The sequence below is a fragment of the Apodemus sylvaticus genome, chromosome 10 (assembly GCF_947179515.1).
Source record: "Apodemus sylvaticus chromosome 10, mApoSyl1.1, whole genome shotgun sequence".
NCBI classification, from domain to species: domain Eukaryota; kingdom Metazoa; phylum Chordata; class Mammalia; order Rodentia; family Muridae; genus Apodemus; species Apodemus sylvaticus.
The window spans coordinates 32,816,936-32,822,935 of NC_067481.1; the positions used below are offsets into that span (position 1 = coordinate 32,816,936).

The 6,000-nt window shown below is 40.4% G+C and overlaps 1 pseudogene; it reads left to right on the forward strand.

Annotated features, from left to right (window-relative positions):
- Positions 1–985: 985 nt before the first annotated feature.
- Positions 986–1,128, forward strand: LOC127695724 (uncharacterized; annotated as a pseudogene).
- Positions 1,129–6,000: the final 4,872 nt, after the last annotated feature.

Here is a 6,000-nt window from a genome sequence, read left to right on the forward strand (position 1 = left end):
CCTAAGGAGGGTTAGATTAGCAGCCTTGTTGGGAGTGGCCAATGGAGCTCGAACAGGTTAGTGTTTTGCAGAGAAGAAGGGGCTGCAGTGAATAGGCGGGGCTCAGTCAAAGCAGGGAACTCAGGTTCCTGGGATCCGAGTCCTTGGAGGCAAGGGGGTTTCGGCATGACCATCCTTGCTAGTAGGACCTGAACCAAAGAATATTGACTACTGAGAGAGGGATCAAACTGCAGTTCCCAAAAAATCCTGGACAGACTGTAGTTCAGACCATTTGCCCACATAACAGCAGAAATTTTAAGATCGTGGACGATGTTAACATCAAGAGCGCTCTCTGGTGGCCGTTTACTAAAGCCATGCCATAGAAGAAAGGTGTTTGGGGCTCAAAGTCTTAGTCCCAATTTGGATAAATTTTGTAGCAGGCACCGCAGGAGCGACTGGGGATCAGGTTTAGAGTCTTCATTGCTCCACTCTCAACCTTTTTCAGACACCCGAGAACTAGGACTTACAGCTCCACACGATAGCCTGGGGTCAAACAGTGCGGGAGATGGGAGGCGGAGAGAGGAAACCTTGGAAAGAACATCTCTGAATCCAACCAAAGGCGTGTCTTTGTTCCAGAATGGACTCATTTGCCCTGGCGCAGTCCAAGGCTTGACAGGGGATCCCGGGGGTCCTGGATTGGTACCTCTTAGGCTGTGGCTGGGAAATGGTGATTTACCGGGAGCCAAAAGTTGATATCAGGTGAAGAGGGAGGTAGAATAGGAGTGGTCCCCCAAGTGACCAGGGGCCTGGCCCACCGATTTGGGGGCTCAACCCCACGCCCCGGATTTTGGCACCAATGTGATAGGCTTTTTGTTTCCCTCAGTGTCACAGATATAGGACAGATTAGACCAGATTAAAAGCAGATAAAGGCAGGTTTTTTTTTTTTTTTAGGAGCCAGGTTTTTTAGGTTCCAGCCTAACAACACTCATTGAAACTGATGAAATGCGGTACCCTAGAGGCATTGCTGGTCTGCCTGTAGTGTCACGTGTACAATAACGGGTGGCAAAGAGGAGAGAGGCTATTTCTAAGCTCAGTAGCTCAGTATTCTGACCAATGAACAACTGAGTGAATGACTAGTATCCTAACATTTCCTGAGAAATAAAATAAAATAAAATAAAATAAAATAAAATAAAAACCCGTTAAACTGAAAGGACCACTAGTCCCATCCATGCCAGGGAGCCCAGAGAGGAAGCTAGCCACTAATATGGTGCTGGAACTATGCTCCCAGGAGAGGGAGCAAGATGGATGCAAGAAGAATGTGACCTGGGATCCGGGTCCCAGGTGGGAATGAGCCCAAGACAGATGACCCTCAGATGGACCCACTCAGGCAGGCCAGGTGAAGAGCAATCCCTAAACTAATGAGTCATGTGACTAGGCCCATACAGGGAACTAGCCAGAGATGACTGCCAGTCTCCTGTTCCATAGGCCTGAGTGATTTCTGAATTATAAAAACTGCTGCAAAAAAATAGGGGGGTGGAGGTAACAGTTTTATGAGATGTTATATTTAAACTGTCTGTCTTGTCTCAATATAAGAAATAAGAAATCGCTTCACATGGTTGACTTGTAATAACCCTCTCTTTTGCGATATTTTAGTGTATGTTTATTAGCTTTCTTTTCATGTTCATACAGAGATTTCTAAAAGGACATTTTTTCATTAACGTTGCCATTTGAGATATAAAAGAGAGCCTCAGTTCTAAACTCAGAAATTGATGTGTTTAATTACTGAAAGTTTGTAGAGAAGAAGTAGAAAAAAATATAAAGTATTAGTTTTCAAATTGTTGATAAATGATCGTTTCCTCTATTTGAAACAGACTATAAAAACATCACAAGAGACTTTAAATCATTATTGATCACCTAAAATTGAAATTCTTTTGCATTAAAAATAAATTCAGGCTTTAAGGGATAAACAAATTGGGAAAAAATATTTGCAGCAATCTATTAATATGTAAGAAGATATTGTAAGCAATAGAAGGACGGTGCACAAAGAATGTTCTACGAGACCAAGAAAATAAAGTGAACCTTGAGATAATGCTGTGTAGCCACTAAGTATTAAATCGTCACACTACAAATGGAGAAATTGTGTTGACTCTGCCTATTCCTAATTGCTCGTGACAGTAATGACAGCCAAGAGCTGCAGCCATGAAGGCAGCATGCTAATATGTACACTAGAAAAAATCTAAGCAGGGAGCCCGGACACCAATGCCTACCATGGTAAAGATTTAACAATGGAGAGAATGCTCTGACACAGCAGTAAAGATATAACAATAGAGACAGTATGCCACTACCTACAATGGTAAAACCTTAACAATGGAGACAGTACACTAACCCCTTCAGTAGTGCAGACTTAACAATGAACACAGTACAGTAACACCTACCATGGTAGAATGTAGCAATGGAGCTTGCAAACTAACACCAGCAGGGGGCGCATATTTAGCAAGTGCATTAATACTTAAATAGTAAACATTTCGCCATGGTGCTATCTGCCACAGAAAAGATGTATACACAGCTTAAATATCCACAGATGTGGTGGCATCTTAATTTACTACACAGAGAGCTCGGCATGACAGCAGATGCCTGTCATCTCATCATAATACTTGCAAGGCTGAGGCAAGGGCATCACAAGTTCAAGGCCAGGCTGTGTTACTTAATGAGACCCTGCTCCACAAAAGGTGTTCTAATCTGCTTTTAATTTCTGTGATAAATCACTGGCCAAAAACAACTTGTGTGGGAAGGGTTTATTTCATCTTCAAATTACATGTCACAGTCCATCACGGAGGGAGAGAAGTCAGGGCAGGAACCTGGAGGCAGGGACTAAATCAGAGCCTACGACAGGGTACTAGCTCTGACAGCTTGCTCAGCCTTATTTCTTATACAAGCCAGACTCACTGGGAGAGGAGCATCTCTGCCCAGCCCTTACACAACCATCATTAATCAAAGTAAATACTCCCAAAGGCTCGCACACAGAAATCTGCTGGGAGTCATTCCTGAATTAAGTCCCTTCTTCCCTCTGAATAGTTTGTGTCAAGTTGGCAAAAACTAGCCAGCACAAACTACCTATGGGAATGGAATGACAGAATCTGTCAGAACATCATAGAAAGCGTTTAACACAATGTTAGGTAAGCACAGATTCTAAATCTCCTTAGCACTAAGCTAACCACCACAAACCCACAAAAGCTGTGGGCGGAGTCCAAGGGCACCCAAAACCAACTCTTGCGCTGGGAAAGCAGCATTGTGAGTGACTTAAAGGCCATCATTTAAACTTCATTTCATCCTCTTGGAAACTAACTTTAAATAGTTGTGTGTGGATTGTTTTAACAGATGAAAAATGGCATAAGTAGCCTTCTAGTGCCCAGAGTTTTAGTGTGGAAATTTATCACAGAAAATAGATTTGGAAGATAAGCATTAAACATCAGTAGATTTTATTGGTGATGTGGTCATACACTATGTTTCTTCATCTCTCGTCAGTACAGTAATTTTCCAGAAGTTACACTCACAAACACACACACACACACACTTAATTAAATTCATGTACTAACCAATGACATTTCAAAACTACTTGTACTGTTTTCACTGGAGATTTGTTCTGGATAATAGAATGTTCTAGAGTTTCCAGGGTATCTTTTCTCAAACAAGGGTCTATTTAACAATTAACCAGCACTATTAAACATTCTTTAAGAAAGCAAATTTTAATACCTAGTTTACTTGACGAGATTTAAATTCAGTTGAAAAACAAAAACAAGACTCATAATAATTGATGACTTGCTCATAGACATAAGGGGACAGAGATGTGAGGAGTCTACCAGTCATATTTGTGTCACTGGGGAACTGTAGCCAATTTTTTTTTTTGGCTCATTGATAAAATAATTCCAAAAGAACTCAGATGGGACTCGAGAACAACCCTATTTCCACTAGAATAAGAAAATAACAGGCTGGAAACATTTTACAAGAAAGGACCAAAAGTTATGTAAGAGCGAGAGGATTGGAAGGGGCCCGATAAAATGCTGTCTTCTGGATAAGATAAGGCCTTAGGTTCATGGACACAACAGCTTTGGATATCTACACAATACTAACACAATATTGGGCCTTTCTACTTTCCATTATGGATGAGGGGTGCTTGGGCAGGCACAACCCTTCCAGAAGGAGCTATTGGCAGTTAATAATTACGGGGACAGAGCAGCAGATAATAAGTTGCTATTTTATACAGTGCAAAGCCATTGGGACATTGTTCATATTCCAGTAAATAACCCTCTCCCATTGCTCAAACAAGCAAACCTAATTAAATTCAGCAATTTTTAAAAAGTCAGGAAAGTGGAGAAGACCTAGTTGGAAGGATGGTCAGTCAGGAGGATTGGAGAGGGTAATGGGGGTGGGTGAATATTATCACAAACACATCATATAGATGTATGAAATTATGAAAATGATATTAACTTACAAGGAGAGAATAGTAAAAAGTAAGGGTGAAATCGAAGATAATAAATAACTCTTCCTGGTGTGATCACTGTTAAAATTCTGGTAGAATAAAGAAAATCAGGGCTGATGCACTAAAATGAGACTCTAAAAAATGTCTTTGGGTATGTTATTTATTTTATCCATCTCTATAGCAACTTTGCATCCCCCAGATATGATCATTCTCATTTTATGGATGATAGAATTGAGACCCAAAGAAATAATAGATCAATGAACCAAATAATGGGAATTTGAAATAGATGACCAAAGCTATACAAATATTTTCACATGAAGAAGATGTGCAAGACCCCTCCGCAGTCTGAAATGAAGGCCCATCTCAAAGTGCATCAGGTGGCCAGCTGATGTGCAAGAGCATAAGGCCAGGTGTTCTCACTCCAAATACCATGACCTTTTGCAAACAAGTGGTCACTCTTCTCTGGATGGGCACCTTTCTCCTATGCTTTATTGAATAAATAAATCCATATGTCAGGATGCATAAACGTTCACTTCCAACCCTAATCTCATTTCCCTGCTTCTCTATTTTATGACAAAATTACGAAAGAGCAGTGTGGCTTAAATCATAGCAGAAAAAAACATATTGAAGGAGCTGGAAAGATGGATCCATTGGTAAAATATTTGTTGTGCAAGCATGAAGACCCAAGCTTGATGCCTGGAATCCCCTTTCCACAAGCCAGTTTGTGAGGCATGGCTGTAATCCCAGGGCTGGGTAGGCAGAGACAACCAGATCCCTGGCACTCACTGGCATGCTAGCCTAGCTTACCTGGCAAGATCCAAGCTAGCAAGATACCTTGTCTCAAAATGACGAAAAGAAAAATGGATGTCCTGAAAAACAACACTAGAGGTTTACCTTTGGTATCCATGTGCAGGCATGTATGCAGTCACCTATACATACATGTGCCCATACACATACAAACACAAATAATTCTTTAAAAATAGAATAGAAACGTAAATCCTAAAGCCTTGGTCACTTTTATCAGATGACTCTTCATTTTGAAAAGGCCTGTTACTGAGCCCCTGGATATATAAAATTAGATCCAAACTGAATAGAAAAGTAGATAGATGAATTATTTTGTATAATATCATCTCATGAAAACAGGAAGATTTGTAATAATGCGGTAGTTACACTACCAAAGGCATTTAATACTCAACTTTATGGACTTTGTTTGGGGCCCTGGGTGGTGCTAAAAGGTAATAATAACTCTCCATCTTTGTAAACCTTTTCAGAATCTGTCCACTTACATGGAGATGCACACACTGAACATAAATATATGTGTGACATACACATTTAATACTTTCTATAAAGGATTTGAGAAACAAAGAAATTGAAGCTCATGTTTATTTTAAATGCAGCAGAACAAAAAGACGTAAGACATAAATGTAGCTGTGTTGAAAATTCAGTATGAAGAGGTGAACTTAAGAATACATGTCCCTGAGAATTTTAAGGGGAGGGGATGAAAACGTATGGGAAAGTATTAGACAAAAGAATTTCATCTC